Source organism: Macaca mulatta, chromosome 17 (genome assembly GCF_049350105.2).
Source record: "Macaca mulatta isolate MMU2019108-1 chromosome 17, T2T-MMU8v2.0, whole genome shotgun sequence".
Taxonomy (NCBI): domain Eukaryota; kingdom Metazoa; phylum Chordata; class Mammalia; order Primates; family Cercopithecidae; genus Macaca; species Macaca mulatta.
Window position 1 is genome coordinate 25,840,755 of NC_133422.1, and position 27,974 is coordinate 25,868,728.

The window sequence follows — 27,974 nt, forward strand, 5'->3', positions numbered from 1 at the left end:
CAGAACGGGAGCCATGCAGTTCAGAAGGGCCCTGGCTATGATCTGCCACATTTTTCTGAAGCAATGTTGAGTTCTATAACTGAAGTCCATGGGGACTTGCTATTGGCCTAACTATATGTGGATAATTTTGCTTTTCCAGTAGGACATTCCCATGCTTCGCATTTAATTTGAATTTTGGTATGACTGTACTAAGTTAACATAGCTTTTCTCATTTTACAGAGACATTGAGTAAATCATTGACTAAAGATAGTTAACTCCTTTATATCACATGCTGAAATGTTTTGGGGGACATATTATTACCTTCCTTGGGTTATGTAAGAGATGTAATCTAATTCAGTGGGTCTGACTGTGTTTAAGCTATTGTTTTGGGTGTCATCGTTGGCTCTTAGATAGGGACTGGGCCTTAGTCCTTTTCCTTGCTCACACCTGACCTCCTCCCAGAAGACCCTACTTTTCATGTTTTATGCCTTGGAACCAAGATGTTTGGGGTCCCAAAGTAGGGATGTGTATGAGCACGTTTTTTGATACTTTCATATTTCTCTCGCTCTCTAACATGGGTTCTGCCAGTATCATGTCAATACAGTGAATCAGATGTTTCTCTGCCTGCAAAATGCCTTTTGCCAGCATGTGGAAGGTGTGTTGCAGGTACCACAGTGTATTTTCTGCGTCTGTTCATACATCCATCTTTCCTACTTAGCTGTGAGTGGCCTAAGGGCAGGAATGGTGCCTTAACCCTAGAGTCTGGTAGGAAATGCCATGCACATTTGTCAAATGAATGGAAATACAGCTGACTTGCTAGAGCTCAGTTCTGAGTGCAGGGTGCTTGAATGCTATATAATCAAGTTGAGATTTCAGTCTGGGACAGCAGGAAACAATAAAAGGTTATTGAGCAGGAGAGTGACAGGCTTCCATTTGTATCTTAATGAGTTAATTGTAGTGGCCTTAGAAAAGGGGAGAGATTGGGGAAAGGCATTAGTTGGAAAGCTTTGATAAAGTCTAGGTGAGTCAGGAAGGGGTTCTGCATTGCTTGTTTGCCATTGCTCTAACTAGATTTCTTAAAAGAAAATCTTACACCAGACTTTTACAGCGTTTGCAACTGATGAAATTTCACTTTGTAATACCCTGGATATTATACAATTATATAAAGCGCAGTATAATAAGAGAGTTAGTAGCTTCGTTGTAATCAGCCAAAATAATTTTTAAGGCAGTTGTTATTTTTTGTATATTGTATTATAACAAAAAAGAATAGTCATCAAGTGGGAGGAGGTGTTGTTTTGAGACGTTTGCTTTCATCTCTTAATCCTGCAGACGTTTATCTAGTCCTTTCTCTGTACTCTTAAATGCTAGGGATTTAAAAGATGGATAAGACACAGGCTTATTATGTCTGTGTTCCAGACACTGGACTCCAAACATAAAACAAACATTACATTATTCTTCCTTATGTAATAGAAATGTTTATGTAAGATTGTGTGTAAATCAGTCTCGAATAGACTGGAATAAATGGAATGTGCCAAGAGGAATTGCTATTTAAAGAAGCCTTGTGATAATACATTTGTATAATAAAGCACTTATCCAAATAAGCCCACTAATTTCTATGGTTTTTTTTTCCCCCCCGAGGCAAGGTATCCTGTATATTCTGTGTTGAACTCCAGTTGGCCAACCACCTGCCTGGTTAATAGAGTATACCATTAACTTAGTGACACTGGAACCCCGCAAAGGAAATAAGACACAATCTATCGTTGTTCAGTCTCCACTATTAAATAGATTTTAATTCACTTCAGCTTGGGTGGGTGTAATTTGCATCTTTCCTAACAGGCAAGCATCTGCAAGTGTATTGCCTGTAGAAGCTCATTAAAAATCAGTGCAAATCCTGAGTGTCTCTAGAAGCAGGCATTAACTTTCAGAACCCTTGCAAGTGGTTTGTATTTCCAGTGTCAGTAAAGCTTCCTCACTCTTTTCTGCTTCCGTGAAAGTTCAGTCCTAAACTAGTACCACTATTTTAGTACAACTAACACCACTCAAATAATGCTGCTTTTTAAATAAATTCAAGGGGACCTGCTAAGGAACTGAGAACCTGTGACAGGAAAAAAGAAATTCTATTTTTTGGGGGTTAGTTTATGTATTGAAAATAATTTTTACTAAGAATTAAAGCTAAGAAAATATACTTGCTAATTCAAACAACCCGACAGCCCTCAGGATTTTCCAGCAACAGTTAGGAGCACTGTGATAAAGTTGGCTTTTCCATTTAGAACATTTTACCTTTTTGCTTCAGCTTCTTTAAAGAGTTTGAAATTAGTAATTTCAGTAGAGCAGCTTTGCTGCTGCGTCGTACTGCTCAGAGCTTAGTGAGCTGAAGCCTTTTGGGAAAATAGCATTTGGGGAGAGACCCGCAGTGTAATAGCTCATCCCACTGGCACATGTCCCAGAGTAAGCTGGGCTGGAAGCTTTTAGTGTAGTTAAAAGATGCCAGTCTGTCATTTGCATGCACTATAATTGGGCAAGTGGTTTCAGGCTGAGCTTTACATTATCCTTCCACTGAGAGCAGCTGGTGATGGGCTGTAGCTTCCATATGAGCTGGGGACCTATCATCTGGTGTGTTTAGTGCAATCCTGCCTCATCTTGGGAGCAATTTTTTATTTAATGATAATAATAATGCACAATCTTGGTGCAAGATAATGCTTGTGGTTATTAGAATGTGTAGACTGAGTAGGGTCTTTGGCATAGAGATGGTAATGGTGGGGAAAGACAAATATTTAATAAAAGGATTGTAATGGGGAGAAAGTAAATATTTTGCAGGATAAGGAAAGCCACAAATATGATTAATTTAAGAGTCTTAAATAAAACGTCTATAAAATGTTAGATTTTTTAGTACCAGTAAGGCAAAGTGGCCAGTCTCTAGCTTCCTTTATAAAGTCTACTCATCCTTGGAGGGTCGCTTTTTGGTGCTTTTTTTGTTTGTTCAGAGTCAACCTCTTCCTTTAGGGATACGTTTAAATCTGTCACCTTTCCTTAGGAATTGTGCCAATCTGATCATTTGTTCCACCACTGCTGCCTCACTCTCTTTTCTTGACTCAAAGAATAATTTGTGTACCCTATCTCTGTTTTTTATTATGTATTTATTGTTAGAGGCAGAGTCTCACTCTGTCACCTAGGCTGGAGTACAGTGGTGCAGTTATAGCTCACTGCACCTGGGCTTAATTGATCCTCCTGCCTCAGCCTCCTGAGCAGCTAGAAGTATAGGCACATGCCACCACACCCAGCCAATCTTTCTCTTTTTTGTAGAGATGAGGTCTCTATATATTTCCCAGGCTGGTCTTGAACTCCTGGCCTTAAGTGATCCTCCTGCCTCAGCCTCCCAAAGTCCTGGGATTACGGGTGTGAGCCACTGCATCCAGGCTCTGTTTTAAAGTTGCAATAAATTTTCTGCAAGACTGAATTTATATTAGATTATAAAGTTTGTGGACAAAATAGAACACTCCATTATAAAAGCTTCCTTCATTTGTTTTGTTCTCTGGTGTTTGATTTGACTGATGTGGATTTGAGTAGGGAAGTGTTCCATGCCTTATTAAGGAAAGCACTTTGGGAATCGGCCAGGGCCCACTTAACTTCGTTTCAGAATGGCAGCACTTTGGCAGTCCTCAGTTTCTCTTATTTCCTAACCCATCCCTACTCATTAAGACTGGGCTATTGCATTCCATTTTCAGGGAATGCTCTTTCATTTTTTATTGGTGAGAGAACATGAATGCCTCTTAAAATGGTGGTTTGAGCTTGCTGAGAATTTTAGGGGATCCACAGAGTTGAAAAGTCTTACAGGCTATCAGTGAAGCATGGAGGATTTTTGTTTTAAAAATGTCCTGAGGCCGGGCCTGGTGGCTCAAGCCTGTAATCCCAGCACTTTGGGAGGCCGAGGCGGGCAGATCACGAGGTCAGGAGATCGAGACCATCCTGGCTAACCCGGTGAAACCCCGTCTCTACTAAAAAATACAAAAAACTAGCCGGGCGAGGTGGCGGGCGCCTGTAGTCCCAGCTACTCGGGAGGCTTAGGCAGGAGAATGGCGTAAACCCGGGAGGCGGAGCTTGCAGTGAGCCGAGATCCCGCCCACTGCACTCCAGCCTGGGCGACAGAGCGAGACTCCATCTCAAAAAAAAAAAAAAAAAAAATGTCCTGAGATGAGGGGAAGACTGGGCAGGTGGGATAGGGGAGACTCCTTGCACAGTTAGAATTCAGCTGTTTATACTGGTAACACAATCTGCTTTAGTAAGGATGAAGCAAAAAGAAAAGCCATATTAACACCTTGAGAAAATCTCTATATTGTGAGCTTAATCCACCAACTCCAAATATGTTAGCTACTTTTTCAAAATACATTTTAGCCTTTGTTACAATAACATTTACTTGTGGAGTGAAATTTTGTATTAGGCAGATTTACTGTAATCAGTAATCTTCCTTCCATTGAGATTCTTCCTGTTAACTTTCTTAAAAACCCTCAGTAGCCTATAGCCTCCGGGTTCTATTTACAGAGACCCTTAACAGTCTATTCAGCCTACTTCCGCCATTATCCCTACTCTAGGCTGAGTGTTAACCATACCTACCTATGTACATTTACAGCTGTGCCATTTTATCTGTTTGGATTCTTAACCCCCTTTCTTGCCCAAGTGCCTAGTGGCGCCCTGTTGGCATGTTGAGGGGTAGCTTAAGTGTTTACTTCTTTCCCAGCTCCCTCGGTCCGTGTTGGCAGTGCTCTTTTCCATACTCTTCTAATATCTTCTGCATACTTCTGTACTCCACCTACCTGTTGCCGTGGAACAGGTCACCCCAAAACAGTGGCTTAGAACAATACTATGGACTGTTTGTGTCCCCCTACCCCAATTCATATGTTGAAATCCTGGCCCCCATGGCAATGGTATTAGGGGATGAGGCCTTTGGGAGGTGATTAGGTCATGAGGGTGGAGCCCACATGAATGGGATGTCTTTATAAAGGAGACCCCAGAGAGCTCCTTTCCCCTTCTACCATATGAGGACACAGTGAGAAAACATCTGTGAAACAGAAAGTGGAGTCCTCACCAGACACAGAATCTGCTTGTTCCTTGAGCCTGCACTCCTCAGCCTCCAGAACTATGAGAAATAAATGTGTGGGTTTTTTTTTTGTTTTTTGTTTTTGGTCTTTTTTGTTTGTTTGTTTGTTTGTTTTGAGATAGGGTCTCTCTCTGTTGCCTGGGCTGGAGCAAAGTGTCGTGATCTCAGGTAACTGCAACCTCTGCCTCCTGGACTCAGGTAATTCCCCCACCTCAACCTCCCAAGTAGCTGGGACCGCAGGCCTGCGCCACCACACCCAGCTTATTTTTGTATTTTTTGTAGAGAAGGGGGTCTCCCCATGTTGCCTAGGTTGGTTTCAAACTCCTGGAATCAAGTGACCACCCACCTTGGGCCTCCCAAAGTGCTGGGATTACAGGTGTGAGCCACTGTACACAGCCAGATGTTTGTTGTTTAAGCCACTCAGACTATGGTATTTTTGTATCTTCCATTGTACTTAATGTATGGGTCTTAATTCAGCAGTATTTTGTGCTATATAAGGAGTTGTGGTGTGAAATCACTTCCTTTGTGTTTTTATGTTTCTTTTTAATTAGATTTTAAGCCTGGGAATCTTGGTAATGACATATGCAAAATATGCAATATTAGACTTGATTTTCATCAGATCAGTTTTAGCACTTTTCTTGTGCAAAGGTGGGTGGTAATGGCTGTTTCCAAAGCAAGTCCTTTGGTTGTATTACACTACTAATGACCATCGGTAGCATAATACAATTTTTGCTGAAATTTTGTTGCTCTTCTACTTTTAAATTAAGGACCAGACAGGAAGGAGGGCAGACGGTGATATATCAAATACATAACCATTGATATTTTCTTTGTTTTCTTTCACTAACCATCCTTATCAATAGGTTTATGCAAGATTTTTTAAAAACACAGCAAAATGAAAAGGTTCATAATATCCTGACTTCCTGTTTTGTTATAAATGAGATGAACACCAGGTAGTGTTAATTTCCTTTAATTTCTTTACGAGTAGTCCTCAAATTACTGTTTGAGGAATGGTTGGGTGTTTTCAAATGTCTCCTACATCTTTTATTTAGACAGCATAGTGAAATGGAAAGAAATTTGGAATTTGCTGGACTCAAGTTTGCATTTTGGTCCTGTCATTTACTCATAGATGTACTAGGAATAATCTTACTGGTTTTGTAGACCAATTGGAAAGATAATTGACCATTGTTTTAGAGTATATGTATATACACAAAATTTGATAGACATGTAATCACACAATGCTTAAGCCCCAAATGTTATTAAGCCCACACTTTGGTAAATAACATTTGGGGCTTAAGCATCTGTGTGATTCTATGTATGCTGGTATTTGTAAATGTAAAAGTGATACAAGCTAAATTACCCATCTTCCTGGGAACTAAGTACAAAAGAATGGTTCTGTTTCTAACCCTTTGACTTAGAGTATCATAGAGTTTTAAATATGGCCAGATTTTTATTTGACGGATAAAAAAATGAGGCACAGAGAAGTTAAATGAATTATGCAAACTCACTAGAGGCAGAGTTGGGGACGTCGTCCAGTGCTCTGTTGTATCATTATCTCACTGCCTGCCCTACTGTTTTCCTGCTCTTTCCCTCCTCTTCTTCCTCCCTCTCAGCCCTGGTCCACCTACCTTAGTGCGTGCGTGCACACACACGTATGGCAAAGATCAACAAGGATGCTGGGTTCAGGGTCCTTTTCCCACTGGAGTCTGGCAACACTGTGCCTGCCTAGATATGGTTCTTGGTTGTTGGTCACTTAAAACAATGGCATAGTTTGAAGGGCTGAATAGACTTCCTTCTTTTTAAGCTTTTCTTTTTATTTATACTTTTGGATTCATGTAATTCCTCTGAGTCATCCACATTATTTTCTACTCTTTCTCAGTTTTCATGACCTGTATTACCATTACAGGTGTCTCTGTTATAATTCAATATACATATTCCTGGAAACCTCATGTTCTACAGAATCATACATTCAGAATAATCTGGCTAATGGGAAATACTGTTTTGGGGCAGTCTGGCTTATGGGAAATATTAAGTTGGGACCAACCACTGTAAATCGATGCTACTTTGCAAGCACAGAGCTAACAAAAACAGTGAAAACCATCATAAAACAGGAGCACAGTTCAGAAGACATACTACATTCCTACTATATACAGATACACTTCAGTAAGTATGACTTTAACTCATGAAAATATGTGGGGCTGCTTGATGGAAGGGGATGTCAGGAAGAATATGAGGCTGGTGAGTATTGGGAGACAAGAACAAAACAAACCAAGACCTTTGCATGAGATCATGTGAAGAGAATCATGCACAAGGTACATATAAGACACAAGGCCAGCTGGGTGCTGTGGTTCACGCCTGTACTCCCAGCATTTTGGCAGGCTGAGGTGGGCAGACCACAAGGTCAGGAGTTTGAGACCTGACCCTTAACAGTCTATTCAGCCTGGCAAATATGGTGAAATCCTATCTCTACTAAAAGTACAAAAAAATTAGCCAGGCGTGGTGTGGTGGTGCACACCTGTAGTCCCATCTACTCAGGAGGCTGAGGCAGGAGAATTGCTTGAACCTGGGAGGCAGAGGTTGCAGTGAGCCGAGATCACGCCACTGCACTCCAGCCTGGGTGACAGAGCGAGACTGTCTCAAAAGAAAAAAAAAAAAAAAAAAAAAAGACACAAGGCCCAGCAGGCTCAGACCATGACAGGAACAGTTAGAGTGGACTCTGGTGCAGTGTGGGGTGCTCTGTTCAGCTGCACTATGAATTTTGCATCCAGCTTCTGTTACTTGGAGATATAAAACAGTAATGTGTGGGGACAAATCGTGGATGAACGAACTCCCGAGTTATGGCATCATCAATCCGCTATGACTGGTCAAATTCACAGTATAGAAACGTGTCTTGTAGCTGAACAGAAAACATCCAGCCCTACTACGGCTGCTAAACATCATGGAATGTACCCATTGGTTTATCCATATAGTAAGTTTTAACAGTATTTTTAATAGATTGTTCATCCTGAATTTGACAGTGGTCTGCCAAGTCTCCCTGAACTCCACAAATTAAATAAAGATATCTCAGAGGGCCTCTCCCAAGAACTTGAATGCCATGTTCCTAGCAAGCTATAGAAAACATTTGAAAACCCCAAGGGCGAAGTTCCAGGGCTTCCTAGGGGCAAAATCAGTGAGCAGAGTAGTAAACTGATAAAACCAGCACAGAGGCCTCTATGGGGGAAAAAGACACCTTTCTGCAGTTAATAAACAGTACCAAAGAACACTGATTGTCTTCTCAGGGTTCGTAGTCCATTTCTGTTTTTTATTTTTAAATCTCACCTGTTATTTTTATTTTTAGCTTTTCCATAGTAGTCTGATGGAAATGCACTTTATATGTTCTTGTGTGCCAATCAAAAATAAAATAAGCACAATGAATACCTCTAATTGCATAGTCCATGAAAGGCTTGAAAATGATTGCAGAACAGCTGGTTAACACTGCCAGTGAGCCATTGGCTGGAGCCCCTTGTAACTCAGCCTTTGATTCTGTCTTCACCAAGCCCCAGCATCCTCAGGGCCCATGGGATGGGTGCTCAGTGGAACTCCAGACTTTGTGGAGGGCTCTGTGGTTCTGCTGCTGGGGAAACTCTGTGTTTCTGAACCTATGGGAATGGGTCAGAAAGACTGGGAAATGGGGGAGAATAGGACCAGGAACACAAATGAGGAGCCAGCAGTGCAGGTTGGTGTTATGTCCCATGTCACTTCCTACGAGTAACTTGATAGATTTGCTTCCTTCATGCCCATAACCTTGAATGGACATGAACCACAATATCCGGGCTACATGAATAAGAGCCCAAACCAGGTCCACCCTCCAGACAGAGTTAGAAAAGGTAGACATCTCTTGTAGCTGACTGGAGCAGGGGTCTCCCATGGGGCGGTAATCCAGAAGGTCTTTAAAGAATGAACAGGATTAAAGTAAGTGAAAATGGAAAGCTGAAGGCAGGGAAGGAAAATGAGGCTCAGGGAGAATTCTGGGCAAGGGAAAATTACAGAGTGATTCCTTAGGGCTTGTGAGTCTAACAATTTTGATGTCAATGGACCTCATTCTTGGAACCACAGGGCAACTGATTGACTTGAGTTTTCTTTTTTGCTATATTCTTGCCACACACGCAATGGATGCTCATTGAAAATTGATGATGATGGCCATATGGAAAGTCTCAGAGCTCATCTAGGATTTGGGTCCCTGAGGCATAATCAGTGGGTGGAACAGCAGATGGATGGGGCAGAATACTTTTCTCTTCCTTCCTGTGACAGTTGATTATAAGTTATAAAAATGGGCATTCTCTTTGTGATCTTAGCTTCCAAAATGATGGAAGGTTATCACTATTTATTATTACTACTTCCTCAGCAAACTCAGAGAATCAAAGAGTGATATTGATTATTTAGATGTAGCAATGGTAGACTTAAGCTCTCACAAATCAGGGTCATCTAAAGATATATGTCTTCTTATTTTAGCCTGACTGGTTATTTAAGAATCCGAGGTACCTTTACCTTTTATTTGAAGTTCCTCAATTTGATAAGAGCCATACCAAACAGTCAGTTCTGTTTCTCTTTCAGCTCTCTGCCAAGCTTTTGTGTGGCTTAAGACACTGGGACTGGGAAAAGACTGCAGTGTTTGTTAAATGGAAATTATACTGAGCCTTGAGGATTTGAATGCATGGGGAGAGGTACATTTTGGCTTTCCTTCCTTTGTAAAATGCAGTTAAACTGATATCCAGAACAATGGTGAGAAAACACCAATTAACTTAATGTATGAAAGACAGTAAAATAAACAAGGTGGGCAGTCCTGTTTGTGAGGCATTTTCAAACTCTTTGCTGTGTAAGTGCAGGCTTTGGGGAAGATCTGGTTTTCACTTTGATATTTGCAGTCCCACACTGGCTTGCTTCTGGTTCTGCCTTCAGGGAGATATGTGCTCCCTAGATCTGGGAATCTTTTTGTCTGGAGACCTCAAGATTGGGATCTGCCCCCTCCCCACCCCTTCCTGTCTGAACTCTATTTTAGATCTGCAGTAAAGACTTGAGGCTTTTTGCAAGCTTTCAACTCTGAGGTATTTTGGAAAACTGTAATTTTGTTTGTTCTCTGCTGTATGCATGTGGTTTCTTAAAACACGAGTGTGATTATTTTCTGCCTCCTTTCCATAGCAGACGTTTCCCTCAAACTACAGGCTCCAAAAGTAGGTTCTCAGCGCACTTGCCGTGCTGTCTCATTGCTTGTTGAGAGTGACTGTCTCTTTACAACGAATCAACTGGTTGCAGTTTTGAGGCTTTTTAAGTGGCTTCCAAACTTGTCCCTCACATGTTCAGCAGCCAGACATGCTCAATGCATTGTATATTTCCCAGCAAGCCATGAAGCACTATTGACTTATTAAGAAACTTAGTTTGATGGTAATGAGGCAGGTCTATAAAATAGCACTTTGGGTAGTTTTTACCCATAAAATAGCAATTTGTGGAAGACCGTTAGTACGTAGCATGGACTCTGAAGCTAGAGTATTGAGTTTGAATCTCAGCTTTTCGACTTTTTTTTCTAGTAATTTTTATTTATTTTTTTTAACTGTTAAATTCTTAACCTACCTGGAATTTAGTTTGATATAGGGAGTTATGTTTGGATCTAGCTGTTGATTCTTTTTAAATAATATTTTTTAGTGATTTTTTATCATGATAAAATATACATAAGATTTATAATTTTAACCATTTTAATTTGGATGTACAAATCAGTGTGGCACGAAATACATTCACGACTTGTCCACTTTTTAGCTATGTTAGAGGTCAAATTATTTTACCTTTCTGTGTCTCCATTTCCTCTTCTGCAAGTGGGAATAATACTCCCATTAAGTTGTTATGAAATTAAGACTAAATTCAGGCTGGGCGTGGTGGCTCACACTTGTAATTCCAGCACTTTGGGAGGCCAGGGCAGGTGGATCACTTGAGGTCAGGAGTTTGAGACCGTCCTGGCCAACATGGTGAAACCCTGTCTCTACTAAAAATACAAAAAATTAGCTGGGTATGGTGGTGCATGCCTGTAGTCCCAGCTACTTAGGAGGCTGAGGCAGCAGAATTGTTTGAACCTGGGAGGTAGAGGTTGCAGTGAGCTGAGATTGTGCCGCTGTACTCCAGCCTGGGTGACAGAGCGAGAATCTGTCTCAAAAAAAAAAAAAAAAAAGAATTCATAGGAAACACTTGATGTGTACAGGACAAAATAAGTGCTTAATAATAGTTGGTGGCCATGAGGATTTGTGGTACTGGCAATCCCCCATTTGCTAGTTAAGAAGCATTTTTGAGCCTGGTGCCATATCTCTGTCCCATACATATGCCTGTGTGGTCACAGTTATTGCCCGTTGAATCATAGTGGAGACCTCGAGAATTCTCTGGTAACACCGGATAATTTTTTCATCATTTTTGTGTCTACTTTAGCATGAGACCAGTACACAGTTTGATCTTCAGGGGAGAAAAGGAGATTTTCTCACAGATTTATATTTCAAATTGTTTGCAAGGCAATTGATAATGAAAAGAGAAAATCTACTTACTCTTCAAGTTCAAAGCATAATGAAAGAGGCTTGAAGAGGGTAGACTTCTGAATATATTCCATAAACAGTATCTCTTTTCAGAGCTTTTGAGAAAACCCTTGTTTTAAAAAAAATGTGAGCAACAGTTGTTATTCATGAATTCTAGATGTGTAAATTGTGTGATCAAAATGAGAGGAAAAAGAGAAGTCTCAAGGAAATAAGCATTTTGTCTACATTTAAGTCTTTTGGAAATGATATGTTTGAAAATAATATACCCGTTAAATATATTTCCTTAAATTGTTTAGATAAACTATTTCTGTTGTAGTTTCTGGTAAATAGTAATATGAAATGGTTTCTATTTCATTGTGAATAACTTCATTACTTTTTAATTCAGCAAAAAGCTCCAAATAGAGCTGTAAAAAAGACTGCAGAAATCCTCTGAAATGAATAAACTATTTTTAGCCTTAAAATTCATGTTTCCACAATGGAATATACTATATTCAGCCACCATCACAAAAAATGTCTTTCTTATCGGTGCTGCCCTAGCTAAATGTGAACTTTAAAAACTGGAAGATCAGGCACTTTGTAGACAGTTCACTCTTTGTTTTATATTTTTGGGCTAAGGAAAAGACATTGCCCAAGGAATTATTTCTGGAAGGAGTCTAACTTCTCAATCAGCATAGTAGTTTAGCCTACAATATTTTTGTTGTTTTGAGAATTGATAGCGACCCTAAATATAACAAAAGAATATTGATTTCTAAAGCATGGATCATGTTGGTTCCTAAAAAGTGAGTGATAATGTAGCAATTAAATTCCGTCCCTATATTATACACAGTTGGTCAGGCTATCGGCAGAATGCCGTCATCATTATTGAATTGCGTAATAAACACTTGGGGCAGAGTGCTGTAGTGGAAATAAAACTACATTTTGGTTTAGGACTTCCTGCCCTAGCCCGTGGCCCATAGAGCCAAGCCTTCACATTTCATGAAGTTGTGAGGGGAAAGAGACAGGCATTGGCCTCATGGTAGCAGCTGCTGGAAGGTTCTTTTCCTAGCTCATTTTCCTTCCTCATTTTTCACATTTTTCCAGGGTGACATCACATGTGGTCACTATTTATATGCATCTCCCAAGCCCGCATTTTAGCCAAGACATTTCTCATGGGCTCTAGACCCACAATCTAGTGGTCAACATACTCTCTACTTGGTTGCTCCATAGATCCCCTAAGTCAAGGCATGAAAGTCTAAACTGATCGTGAGTGTCCTCTCCCATCATCACCTCCAAACCTGTGTCTTTTCCTGCATTTCTTTTGAGCAACTAGCACGTTTCCAGTCATTCATCCACATCAGAAACCCCCAGATGCCACCAGCTCTTCCTTTCTCCTCACTTTCAATGTTTAATGGAACACTAAGCTCTGCCAATTCTACCTCACAAATGTCTTGCCTGGCCATTCCTCCTTTCTGTGCCACCCAACTTCACCTTATTTCAGGCCTTCCTCATTTCTCACCTGGATCTTTGTAATCATGGCCTCTAGAGCTGGCTTCATGGATCCCTACTGACCATCAGTCCCATGTGTCTCAGCCATAATGCCAGTCACAGTTCTCAAAGAGCTCTTCCCTTCCTCCCTTCCTCATCCAGGCTGTGCCTGGTAATCTGGAGTGAATTTTCCACTCCATCCTGGCAGTCTTCCAAATACTTATCCAGAGACTCAGCTTACAGCTCAATGCCTTTTTGAAACCTTTCTCAACCTTTGCAGAGTTGAGATCTAACTATCTGCTAAATGTAAATGTAACTCTTCATACATTTTCTCTTGTTTACCTGTCTCCCCACTCTCCTGTCAGAGTCTGAGTTACTTGAGGTTGTGAATTGAGTCTTATCCATGTCTGTCTCTAATATCTAGCATGGTATGTCTCATTTATAGCAAACATCCATAAATGATTGAGTGAGTAAGCGAACGTGTGGGTGGTTTTTCCCGGGGTGGGAAGGGTTGGGAAGGTACCACATAGCCAGTGTGAGCCTCCCTTCAGCCTCTGTGACTTTCTGATGAGCATGCTTACAGGTAGTGACTTCTCTTGACCCTTACAAGTTAGATACGTGCTCTGGGACCAGAGCTGCAGAATGTAAACCAGTAGTTTTAAAAAGTTATTATTCTCTCCGTAAAGATTGGGTTTTTTATAGGCAAAGGTAACAAGGCTGAACACAACCAAGTGAACCCAGTGAATTATATTTATTTCAGTGAGGTGTCTGTATGTACTGTGGCCATCCCAGAGGCCTTACTTTCAATTCATATCCACTAACTCAAGGGGGCTCTACTGCCACCCAGCACTCACACTGCCTTTCTCTTCTGCAGAGACTTTCGCACAATCTGTTCACGACTTCATACTTTCTCCTGCACTTAAACCTTTAACATTTCTCTATCCCTGCATCTCAGCTAACTGGGCTTTCAGGCAATCAGAAAGAGCTTCCCTTAGTACCTGCCACCACAGCTTCTCAGTTGTCCGCATTCGCTGGCTAGTCTCCCTTGCTGTGGAGGAATTGTTGATGCGCCTGGGAAGGCCACACCCTCCACTTGAAAGATCCGGTCCCCTCCCACCTTTTTAAGAACATCACTCCATCAGTTGTCCCTTTCTCTTCTGAATTGTCAGTTTTCCCCCCGTCCACCAAGCTATTCCCCATCAGCATACAAACATGCTGATTTCTTCCCTTCATACCATGCCCCTCTTCAGCTTCCATCCCATTTATCTGCTCTCTTTTACCTTGACTTGCCTAAACTCATAACTTATTCCTCTTTTTTCAGTCTCTCTTTGCAGTTTTGAAAGCTTTTAATTTTGGTAAAATATATACAACATGCAACTTACCATCTCAACCTTTTTTTTTTTTTTGAGATGAAGTCTCGCTCTGTCACCCAGGCTGGAGTGCAATGGCACGATCTCGGCTCACTGTAACCTCCGCCTCCTGGGTTCAAGTGATTCTTCTGCCTCAGCCTCGCGAGTAGCTGGAATTACAGGCATGTGCCACACACCTGGCTAATTTTTTTTGTATTTTTGTAGAGACGGGGTTTCACCATTTTGGCCAGGCTGGTCTTGAACTCCTGACCTCAAGTGATCCACCGCCTCAGTCTCCCAAAGTGCTGGGATTACAGGCGTGAGCCACTGTGCCCGGCCCATCTCAACCATTCTTAAGTGTGCAATTCGGTCATGTCAGGTACATTCACATTATTGAGCCACCAATCTGCAGAATGTTTTCATCTTGCAAAACTGAAATTCTGTACCCATTAAACATTAACTCCTCATTTTTCCTTCCTCCAAGCCCCTGGCAACCACCCTTATACCTTCTATCTCTGTGAATTTGACTACTCTTGGTAATCTTCCATTCTCTCCTGAACCTACCTTCATCAGGCTTTTGCTCCTACATTCCCCCTCTGCTGCTTTTCTCAGGGTCACCTGTGGCCTCCACTTGCTGGATCTGACAGTCATTTCTCAGCCTTTGGCTGATTTGACCCGGCAGCAGCCATAGGCACAGTGGAGCGCTCCCTCCTCCTTGAGACACTGTCTTCACTTGGTTTCCAGGGACCTTGTTGGCCTGTGTTTTCCTCCTTCCTCACAGACCACTCCCTCTTAGTCTTCTTCCTCTTCTTGCCTCTAAAGGTTGGGATGTCCCAGGGCTGAGTGCATGGCCCTCTTCTCTAATCTTCACTCACTCCACTTTAGAGTATTCTTGCCATGCCATTTATACTCTTACAGTTCCCAACATTTGTCCCCGAGCTCCAGCTGCGAACGCTTCCTTACCTGCATATCTAATAGGTGTCTCAACATTTGCATCTCCAGAGTGACTCTTGACCTGCCCCACAATATCTGCTATAGGCTTCCACATCTGAGGATGGCAACTCCATTCTTCCAATTTCTGAGGCCAAAATTGGGAGTCCTAATTGACTACTGTTTTTCTCTCAAACCTCCATCCAATCAGCAAATACGGTTGGCTTTACTTTCAAAAGATGCAACCTAAATGTGGCCACTTCTTGTCACTTCCACTCTGCCACTTAGGTCTAACCGCCTTCTTACATTGCTTGGGTTGTCACCTCCTCCCTGGCCTCCCTGTCTGCCCTAGATTCCAAACACAAATCTAGCGAGAAGAGCCTGTGAAAATGTGAGCCACCCTCTGCTCCAAGCCGTCCAATGGCGAGGAAATGGCAGACTTTTACAATGGCCGAAAGCCCTGTGTGATTGCCTACTCCATGACCTCATTGGCCTCTGTCTGATTTCCTCACCCTTGTTCCCTCGCTGGAGTCACACAGCCTTCCCTGGTGTCCCTGCAGTATGCCACCCTGCTGCTACCTTAAGGCTTTTCTGCTCGCTCTCCGCCTGGGGAGAGGCTCAGCCCTCAAGGATCCCGTGCCTTCCTCTCTTCTTTCCGTCAGCTCTGCACTCAGACGTCATCTTGGTTGCGAATTCTTCCCTGGTCACCCTGTTTAAAGTTGCCACGCCTCTCCCGCACTTCCTAGTTCTTTTTTCTTCTTTATTTTTCTTTCTAGCACTTACCACCCTGTAACATGCCATGCATTTTCCTTGTCATTCGTGTTTGTGTCACCCCACTGGAGGGTGAGTTCTGGAGAGCAGGAGTTCTTCGCCAGCATTCGCTGGGTTCGCCCACTGCTTAGAACTATTGCTGGCGCATAGTAGGTACACAACAAGTATTCCTTGAATGACTATAGAGAAAAGGCTTTCACAAAACAGAAAAGCGTAATTGCCCACTTCAGCCTCCTAAACTATAGGCTTCTTTTGAAATTTCAAGTTCTTATTTTATCCAAAAAAGAACAAAGCTGAGTTAAACATTGCTCCAAACGATACCTGGTTTCCAAGAATGACATATAGATGAAATTGTAATTTAGGTTGCTGTGGACACGTTAATACATATAAAATATTTATGATAACTATAGTATTTGTATTACATACAAGAAAATTACTTTGGATTTGCAAATCGATTCATATAAAATTTATTTTCTTATGGGACATTAACTATATTACAGTAGCTTTGAATTTTCTGAATTATATTTACTTAAAAATGTCACTGGCAATATCTTTGAGGGTTACTTTTTTTGGATAAAACTTGTGGCAATGATTCCTCCTTTGACTGCTTCAGCAATATGTTAAAACTGGCACGGAACCTTTGAATAGCTTTTGAATTTTTACCTCGTTTGAAATTAAACAGTTACTGATGTAATTAATACTATATGGTATAAATTTTGAATTCTGCGTGATTTCTACTTCAAAATGATGCCTATTGCCTTCATTCTACTTTATGTTTAACACAAGTATTTGAAAAACCTGAGCAGTGGTTATCTTGCTTAGTGGAACTATAATTTACTTCACGTAAAAAGGAGGATTCATTTCTTTATCTTGGAAGTCTTTAAAAATATACTGATACATTTCCATCCCAAATTAGCAAGTCTCCTAGAGGGACAATAATTTTATCTTTGCTAACTGAAGATCTTACATGGCCTCATGCCTAAGATTATTTACTACATATAATATTAAAATTAAAAAAAGTTTGATATGCCACTAAAAGACTTTTAAATAGGAGAGATCTAATCAATCACGTATGTGAACGTGTTGCATATACTACAAAACCTCTAGATCCTCTTTACCTTTGCAAGGGGTGTGGGTAGTTTTGGCTTTCCTTATATTTTTATTTGTTATTTGTGAAGTATATAATAAAAGAAAATCTAAGAAATTGAGGATTAACAGGATTAATAGACTGTTAACTGAAGTGTAATAGACTGTTTCACGGTATATTTGACTTCAAAAGCTTCCAGCAAAGATAAAAATCCTGGAAAAAAACTTTCTGGTTTGGTCATTTTTATATAAAAGGCTTTGTTTTTTCCAGCAAAGAACATTTCTTTTATGGTTGAGAGTTTAAATATTTATGTAATTAGCAGCTCACAGCAGTGCCTTGTTTCATTCTTGATTCTAATCCTGAAATGATGATAACATACCAGCAAAGCAGCAGCCGTAGAGTCCACGGAGCCTACTTCTCTGCCTTTTTTCTGTCTCCCTGTAGAGAGAAGTCCACTCCCTTCTCTGATCCCAGGGTAGTGTAAATTTGGGCATGCAGAAGGTCAATGTTCCTTAGCATCCTTGGGATTCATTTTCTTTGCATTTCCCAGATTACTCACCTTGCAGCAGTTGTCAGATCCCTTAACTAGTAACTAGTTTTCTTCGAATTATGGTACCACAGAGACTATCTGTGGACTGGCTGGTAAGAGACTGTTACCAGCTGCTCAGCTTTAGTCAGGCAATAAGGTATTTGTTACACTTCAAATACTTAATCATGTGATTTAGCGAAGGGCCATTTGAGCTCTAAAGCCTCACAATGGAAAGTTTCTGAGACCTCTGCCCTCCCTCTCACACCCCAGAGAATCCCTAGTCTCCTGCTTTCCTCTCCTGCTATCTGCATGACTGCTGCTAGCCTGCTCAGCCAGGAAGATGGTCCGCCACAGACCCCTGTTCGCTGCCCAGGGTCTCAGGACCCCTGTCCCGAGCGGAGTCCCAAGCAGTGTTGTACTTGCCAGGAAGCTCTCTGGGCTCTTCTGCACCCTTGGGGAACCGTGTCCCTGCAGTAATCTGTACTCATGTTTATTCCCACACTTCTCTCTAGAATTTAAGTCATGAGCTGTGTGTCTCCCTTTCTGTACTCGGAGAGTGTCAGAGGAGGCCTGGTGTCCTAGTTATATTTCATTTTTCAGCTGTCGTTTGCTGAACTCCAGACACTGCTAACTGCTTTGCATGCATCATTTCATTTCTTCTTCCTAATGTTTACAAGGTGCAAATGAACCAAACACATACAACTGGCACTGTGATGAGTGAGGGAATATAGATACATTGATCATTGAATGGAGCTAGAGAGAACTGTTAGGTAAGTTGAGCATTAATTTAGTGGAAAGAGAAACTTTCAAACTAACTTACAGATTTTTCACTTATTGTACAGAACTATTATTTATTTATTTGTGTCTCATGGAACCCAGTAAGAGTAATAGCTATCATAATAATGATAGTGGTTATTCTTAGAGTGCTTCACTCTGTGGCAGGCACTGCTCTGAGGGCTTTACATGTATCATCCCATTCAATCCTTTCACTAATTCAATGGAGCCAGTACTATTAATGTCCTCATATTACAGATGCAGAAATTGAGGCATAGAGAAATTAAATAATTACTTCCAAGTTCATGCAGCTAAGTGGTGGGACCAGAATTTGAACTCAAGCTGTCTGACCTGAGGACCTGGAACCGGGCTGGGTTTCCAGCAAGAAAGGACAGTGCCCATCTTGGGCTGGGTGGAAACATGACACTGAAGACATGGGCTCTTTGTTCTGGAGAAAATATTAGGGACCTGGTCAGAGCTCACTTACTTTTAGTAATAAATATTCAATTCAATGAATATTTGTTAAGCTTTTACTGTACAACAATGAACAAAGATCCTAATCTTCATGGAGCTTACATTCTAGGAGGAGAAAAGAGAAAATGCACATCTATCTACATGACTAAATTGCATTGCTATGTTAGAAGGTTATTTATGTGCTAAGATAAAAAGAAAATGTAGAACAGAGGAAGAAGGTTAAGATGATTACAAAAAAAGTTTTAAGGAGGTGATCAGGGAAGACCTCATGGTTCATATTGGAGAATTGTTGATCACATTTCTGTTGTTTGACCTGACTTCTTTGTTGATCTGTTAAGAGATGCAGGCTGAGATCTTTACTCACTCAAAACTTGTAAGGAACTGCTTCATATTTCTGCCCATTTAACCCTGGAAGCGTCGGGTTGTTTTGTCTGCAGAGACAGGGGTGAGTCAGCCCATGGGTTCTGCTTTATTGGCTGGGTAGCACTCCCTTACTGCAGGGCAGTTCTGAATGTGTGCCCCATGGGTGCTGAGTCATGGGGCTGGGTGGGGTGTCTAGAGGAGTGGGAAGTGAAGGTCAGACACCGAGGATGTTGCAGAGCTGAGACAGGAATTTCAGGATGGATAGAAAGATGTAGCTGAGATTCTTCTAGAGAGACCCTTGCCTGCCTAGGTGAAGATAGGGATGGATTGTCCAAAGAGGGCAGATGACCCTAGATCCTACCTCTACCCAAGGACTATCTCCACCAAGGCAGTGGTCCCAAGAAGAGCAGCAAGAGGGTGGAGATAACAGAGCAGCCCCCTCAGTACTGGGAAAACAGCAGGTTCCATGCACTTTTGTGGTGGGCCAGGGCTTTAGATGAATAAGTGACAGATTCACCTCTTACCCAGTTATTGAGACATCATGATGTGTGCTAAGATTCTGAAATTAAATTTCCATGATAACATGTTTATGGTGTCATTTGGTCTTCCTGTGTGGAACTGGTATGGATTTCGACTTTCAAGATGAGATCTTCTCTTCGGACCATAAAACAAGATGTTGCAAATGAGGTTCCCAGCTGTCCTGGTCTGTCGGCACGGCTGCTTGATGGCTCTCGTCACGGCTGCTCGATGGCCGTGGTGGCTGATAACTCAGGATGTTGTTGCTGGAGAGCGGGGATCTCGTCCAGATCCTCCTGAGACACCACTTTCCTTTTTCATACAAAAACAACACTGTCCTTCCAATCGTGCTGACTGCACACCAGATTCCATTGACTGTTTTTCTACCCTACCCTGCTTATTTTTATTCATCTGGCTACTTTATTTTAGGGATTTGCAGAACTTATCTTGGCAGCAGTGACTCTTATTGTTTTATTTCTGGCTGCTCGGCTTTCATGTGAATGCTTCCATTAAGAGGTGGACGTGGGGAGGACGTGGTTCTGGGGTTCCGGTTTGCTGCCTAGGTATGTTGGCACAGATAGAGCTGTGGCGGCCCAGCTCTGCGCTGCAGAGCCAGACCCAGGCTGGGATTCCAGCAGGAAAGGACAATGCCCATCATGGGCTGGATGGAGGATACGTGGCACTAAAGACATGTGCTCTTCTTTCTGGAGAAAATATTAGGGACCTGGCCAGAGATCACTTACTTTTAGTACAGAGCTATAGAATCTTTTTAATGCCTGGTGACCAGGCACCTGAAATGGGTCAGTCATTTTTTTTGTTTGTTTTACAAGCTATACCCATATGAACAACTGATGTTGCCTGTATGCAGTTCTATGAGGCAGAATCAGTAGATTCAAGACAGGACTTTGGTGTCACACAAAACTGGATTAGTTCTTGGCTCTGCCACTGACTAACTCTGTGTCCTTGGGCAAGTTACCTAACCTCTCTGGTGTTTAGTGCCTGCATGTGATTAGGAATCAACAGCACCTGCCTCACTAGGTTGTGATGAGGATTACATGAGGAAAAAAAAACCCACAAATTTTCTGTGATCATGGACAACTCAAAATATGCAAAACTCCATATTCCAAGTCAGATTCTTGTTGCTCTGATTGTATCAGAAACTAACTGAGGAGTTCAGAGTAAGAATCTAACCTAGCAATGCTTAATTCCAGATTGGCTAAGATTTTCTTTCCCAAATTAGGTTATTTCTCAGGTACTAGTGTGGTATCCAAACCACACCCTTTCTGGGAACTACCTCTGCTCTTAGGACAGCAACACCTGTGGAGGCTTGGTTTAGGTAGAGAAAGCAGAAATAGGTTGTCATCTGTTCACCTGGCTTTCTCATAGCACAGTGGGAATCAGCCGGACATCTCCAGAATCCTGATGTCCAAGTTTCTGGCTACGAACCCCAGGCTTTAGGATGTTAAAAAAAAAACCTCTCCAAATGATTGCAGTGTGCCAACAAGATTGAGAAACAATACACGCATATTTTGTTTAGGGAAATAGCTCATAAGCCGACTCACTAACACCTCTATACAAGCATATTGATAATAGAATTAGAGCAATAAATAACAAAGACAAACACAAATTCTTTATCAGCATGTATCTCTAGCTTTTAAAAGCTTACTTATCTTTCTGTCATTTAGACCCTACCACCTTTTCACAGCCCCTTGCCCATTTGCCCCCTCTTATTTGGTTGCCGTTGAAGACAAAGATACTAATTGCCTTTTTAACATTTTCCTGTTATCTATGAGTTCTTATTCTTTCTGTCTTTCCTGAGTGGGAGAACCTTGATTACTCACACTTTGATGTATCTGTCATTGTTAATGGTGCTTCCGGCATGGCTCTGCCCTTTCAAAGGCAGAGTTAGGAGTGCTCATATCTCTCTGTGAACCATGAACGGACTGCCTTCTCATGTCTTTAATTCAACTAAGTCCTAGATTCATTCCTTCCTTTCTCTCTTTTTCTCTCCCCTTTAAAGAGGGACCAGATGTTGTTTTATTTCTTGGTTATCAGGACAGAAAAAATTTTGAACATGTACGTATATCTTTCACTCCCACTATTTGTAAAGGGATTATCTATTCTGGATTATCAGAGTCAAAACATCTTGATCCAGACTCACTTCCACTTCCCTTCTAGATGTCTTCCCCATGGTGGGTTCTCAAAGACACAAGATGATTTCCGTATCAGCCTAAGCAAAGCATCAAAAAGCAAACATGCCCATTTTTTTTTGCACCCTCTTCCTCTCTTCTGTTAACAAAGTTGAGGATTAAATGATAACTCAGAGAAAAAGCAAGTCATATATTTGGAAGCCTATGCATCAAAATAGAGTGTTTATGTAAGGTTAATACAATCAGCAATTCGAGCCAAGCTTCATGTTGTTACTTCTATAGTTAAGCCCATCAGCCGACCTATTTTTTTCAGTACTTTCCTTTTTTTATCCATGATTTTCATCACTTTCTTACCTTCCGAGCTTATACGAAGACCATGTTGACTTTATCTTGGTTGAATTTTGGACACATAAAAGTGCAGTGAAGATTTGATTGCTGTGTCTTCCTGATAATAAAGCTGGTCTTGCTTGGCATTATTCCATGGAGAAAGAGTGGTCTTGTGTGGGGAGCTCTGTCCATCTTTAGCGTTGGGCACATAAGTGACAGAGGCTTTCAGAGCCTTAGTTTTGTCATCTTTAGGTGGGGCTACTGCTGCTACATGCGGTGGTTTAAATGAGGTGCCAGATGTGAAGCTGCAGTGTCGGGCATGCTTGAATTGGTCAATGCATGACAGACTTTGCCAACTGTCATTCATCTACCGTCTCCCAAATGCCTAGCTCTTTATTTGTACCATTTTTAAAGCACAATTAGGGCATCCTGCCTTGCCTCATCTTACTTTTCAAAATTTAAACTCCTTGAAAGTAGGCCTGAAGTGGTTTCCCATTTCCGTAGATACTCCATCCTTAGTGTACATTGAGCATGCATACCTAATTCAGCATGGAGTGAATGAAACTAAACAAAGAAAAAAAAAGGAAAGCTTTTTGTTTTTCTGTTTTTCTGTTTTGTTTTAACTTGGGCAATGCTGATCTGGGGAACTGTTTTTGTATAGCCAGTGAAAGTGTCTAAGCTGTGTGTAGATTTTGTAATAGAGTTTCATCCTTGTTAATGTAGAAATTGTAACACAAACCCAAGACAACAGGGGACCCATTGCATAGGTGAACTGTCACTAACTCAGTGGACAGTTGGTCTGCCTGTTTGTCCAGCAATGTAGGCCTGGGCATGGCAGAAGCTCACTGTTACCTTATAACTTTATGAATGTGTAATGTGTAGCCTGGCTCCTTTCAGAAAGGAATCCTAAAAAAGTACATATAGAATAGCGTAATTAAAAACAAGAATTAAAAGAGATCAGACACAACTTAAAATAATGGGAAAATGAAGGCTGTATCAGGTAAACCTCCTTTTCCTTTCAGCTAGCAGGACTAATCTTATCCCTTGAGAGGCTCTGACCAGCCCTTAGCACAGCTGCTTCTGGGATGCAGTCAGCCAGGGAAGAAATTACTTGGAAGAAAAAATGCCAGAGTTTCCCTTTAAACCTGGAGATTATGGAAGAAAAGATAAGAAGGGGGGAGAGCAAATATAATATGCATTGTAAATAGTAATGAAAATACCAGACTGATACGCTAATTAGTGCAGTATTCTAGCACATTTTTAGCAAATGGTTATTAATGATGCCTTTAGTACGTTTAGCCCAGAATTGAATATTAGCTGAATTTGTAAGTCATTTTGTAACTTATTTGTCTTACCATTACATTTTTCCCAAGTTTGAAAATAGAACACTTTTAAAATTCAGATTATATGATGGAACATATATTCTACAGTGAAATGTCAAATTTATTAACATAATATGCAAATATTTAATTACAGTATTGGTGGGTTTGTATTTTATAACTTCTTGTGATATTTAACTGCTGCTATTAATTATGATGATGAAACAAAATTTCTTGGATTTTGAATATTTTTGACTTAAAATATTTGAATTCAGAATAAATTTGACTTATTCACATAAATCTTAGCTCTGAAAAGAATGTTAGAACTCATCTAGTTTTATATACTTTAATATTACCTATTCAGAAACAGAGGCCTAGAAAATTGAGCAACTTTCTCAAACATTTCAGGTGGTCGTAGATTTAGAACTAGTCTTCTGCTCTCAGGTTAGAGTGGTTTCTATTATTAATTTTATGCCTCGTTGTCCTTTAAAAGGTTCGTAGCTATGTGACAGTATTTCTACAAAAATACGATTTTCTTCTTGCTTAAAGAAACATTAGTGACACTGAAATCACAGAAACACTCCCATTACCTAAAATAGTTCTTGAAATATTCTATGGGCATATATTCTATATCTTGTTCATTCAATTAGATAGTATAGTTCTAGCAGTTCTCAGGAAAGGTAAAGTTTGGAATGTAAACTGGACCCTCAGTGGAACTTCCTTGGAGTTGAACCTGAAGGAAACAACACATACAAGTTTCCTGGGCAAATTTCCAGCCGTGTAGCACATCAAAGATCACTACGTCTAGTCAAGTGGTTCAAAAAGAAAGAACGCAAGAGACTTCTGGAATTCTTTTCTATTTAGATTCTAAACATTCGTGAAAGGAGGCTTGCTTCAATATTTTCCTTAATTTAATATGAGGAAATTCACAGTTTGCTCTGGCCTCTTAATTCTTTTTAAGTGAAACGAAATTCTTTGTGCAGAGAAAGAATAAGAATGCTGATAGGCGAATGAGACAGAGGTATGTATACACACAATTACATATGTTATCATAATGTGTATATATTACATATCACAATCAAATAAGCAATGCAGTGATATTTCTAAAGACACAGAAGTATCTACAGTGAGAAGTCATCCTCCCATTCACTCCTGTCTGCCTAGCCAGAGATCCTTTCTCCAGAAACAACCACTTTAAACAGTTTCTTGTATAGCTTTCCGGACATAATCTACTTATATTTAAATAATTATGTAAATATTCATTAAAACCCACAAATACTATATGCACTGTCCTGCAACTGTTTTTTTTTTTAAAACATTTAGAATCTATTTTGAAGTTTGTTTTGTATCAGCACATGTAGAGCTGCTTCATTCATTTTTGTGGCTGCATAGTATTAGTATTCCATTATGGAATATAATGTTTAATATTACATTCCATCACACAAAATAGAATTAATATTATATTAATATCAATTGATTTAATTTTAGCATATTTATGATGTTTGTTAATGGTATATTAATACTTAACCAGTCTTGTATTTTATTTTCTTTCCATCTTTTGCTCTTTGAAACCATACTGGTCGGGCGTGGTGGCTCATGCCTGTAATCCCAGCACTTTGGGAGGCCAAGGTGGGCAGATCACCTGAGGTCTGGGGTTTAAGACCAGCCTGGTCAACATGGTGAAACCCCATCTGTACTAAAAATACAAAAATTAGCTGGACATGGTGGTGTATGCCTATAATCCCAGCTACTCAGGAGGCTGAGGCAGGAGAATTTCTTGAACTCAGAAGGCAGAGGCTGTAGTGAGCTGAGATCACACTACTGCACGCCAGCCTGGGCGACAGAATGAGGCTCTATCTCAAAAAAAAAAAAAAAAAGAAAAAAAAAGGAACCATGCTAAAAAAATAGGTCATTTGCATATGTATAAGAATATCTGTAGATAAGAAAGACTGCTAGGTTAAAGTGTATGTGCATTTGTAATATTTACAGATATTACCGAAAAATATCCTTCATTCACATCACCATGGCCTCAATATTACAATGTGTTTATCAGATTTTTTTATATTCACCATTCTAATAGATGAAAAATACTATCCCATGTAGTTGTAATTTGTGTCACTCTAATTTGAGTGTGGTTGATCCTTTTTTCATATGCTTAAGAGCCATTTGTATATCATTTTCTGTGAGCCATCTGTTCATATCTCTTTTTTTTTTCTTGTTTACGATTTGTCTTATTTCTGTCAACTGTAGAAACTCTGTGTATAAAAAATTTGCCTATTGGGTTTATGAATTGTAGAACTTTCCATCCTCCCCCATTCCTTGATTGTCATAAATGTGTATGGTGAAGATTTTGATTTAAAAATGCCATACTTTTGTGTGTGTGTTGAATTTGGCACTCTCGCTTTATACTATTCATACAAAGCCTTCCCCATTCTGAGATCACAAACACAACCCATGCTGTCCTGGTGCTGTTACGGCTTTTCACAGTAGATCTCTCATTCATCTAGACTTTATTGAGATAAAAGGTGCGAGATAGGTAGTCATGTTTTTTTTTTGTTTGTTCGTATTAGGTGGCTATTCAGTTTTCTCAAACTATTGGCCTTGTGTCTTTTCCCTGTTGATTTGAAATGCCACCTTTATTACATACTTCAGTGGTCCCCAACCTGTTTGGCACCAGGGACCGGTTTTGTGGAAGACAGTTTTTCCCCAGGCCAGAGTGGGGGATGGTTTCGGGATAACTCAAGTGTATTACTTCATTGTGCACTTTATTTCTGTTATTACTACATTGTAATATATAATGAAATAATTATATAACTCACCATAATATAGAATCAATGGCAGCCCTGACCTTGTTTTCCTGCTCTAGACGGTCCCATGTGAGGGGGATGGGAGACAGTGACAGATCATCAGGCATTAGATTCTAACAAAGAGCACGCAACCTAGGTCTCTTGCATGCACAGTTCACAGTAGGGTTCGTGCTCCTATGAGAATCAATGCCCGAGATGATCTGACAGGAGGCGGACCTCAGGCGGTAATGTGAGCAGTGGGGAGTGGCTGTAAATACATATGAAGTTTCACTTGCCAGCCTGATGCTCACCTTCTGCTGTGCAGACCTCTACCAGTCAGGTCCATGGCCTTGATTTCCATATGTATGTCTCTTGACCCATTTCCCATCTTAGTAATTCATGCCATTGACCTTCCCATCTATCCACCACATTGCTTTATGATGTGTTTTTAGTATCCAGGAGAGTTCATCCTCTCAGGGCTCTTTGTTGAGAAATACTTTACTATTTTCACATTATTTTACCGTGAGGTCTTTAGAATCAACTTGTATAATAACCCCAACAAATTTTTTTAAATTCTGGAAGTATTTTTTTGTTTAAATTGGAAGTGCCTTAAATTATACAGATATAATTAATTGTCATCACCTGTTAAAATTTTGCCTTAGTAGCATTTTAAAGTTTTCGTCATATAAATTTTGCATATTCCTTAAGATTTGCTGGGGATTTTGCCCTTTTGCTATTATCATAAATTACATGTCTTCTTTTGTGTCATTTTGCTGGTGTGTGTAAAATATATAAAATATCCCTTAATAAGGTTGTTTAAAAATAAATATTGTATTCTACCAAATGCCTTTTACATATCCTTGAAGATGATCATGTACTATTTTACTTTGGTCTGTTTATAAGGTGAATTGTTTTGATAGTATAAGATCTTTGTATTCCCTATGCTCCCATAAAAAAGGATGATTTCATGTCCTTTGCAGGGACATGGATGAAGCTGGAAACCATCATTCTCAAAATTATTCCTTAAAAGTTTGTTAGAATTGTCCCTCTGAAGCTAACTAGTCCTGATTTTGCTTATTTGTGTATTTATTTATTGGAGGGAAGGTGGCTCTTTAACATCTATTTAATCTGTGATATTGACATATTTACATTTTCTGTGTTTTCTTTGGCTAAGGTATGGTTCCTTAAGTATATGTTACATATTTACTGATAATCTTCAGTTACTGTTTGAGTCCCTCCTGATACAGGGTGAGGTTATCTATTATTGTTGAGTTGTTTTCAAAAGTGGTGGTTCTTATATTCTGTGTTTTATGGAATTTGACAGTCACATCTCCCATTCATTTTGATATTAAGATATTAAAGACTATTTAGATATTAAGATATTAAGGACTATTGCATAATTTTATCATTGGGATGGTAATACTGTAGGCCATACTGTATGATTACACTGTTCTGAGGACTATGATTGCTTTCTTTGGTACATTTGCCCAGTGGTGTCCAGTTTTACTGCTGATTG

At 40.3% G+C, this 27,974-nt stretch overlaps 1 protein-coding gene across 6 annotated transcripts in view; it reads left to right on the forward strand.

Annotated features, from left to right (window-relative positions):
• LRCH1 (leucine rich repeats and calponin homology domain containing 1) overlaps nucleotides 1–27,974 on the forward strand; it is a 204,032-nt gene that overhangs the window by 70,898 nt on the left and 105,160 nt on the right. The window lies entirely within an intron of this gene.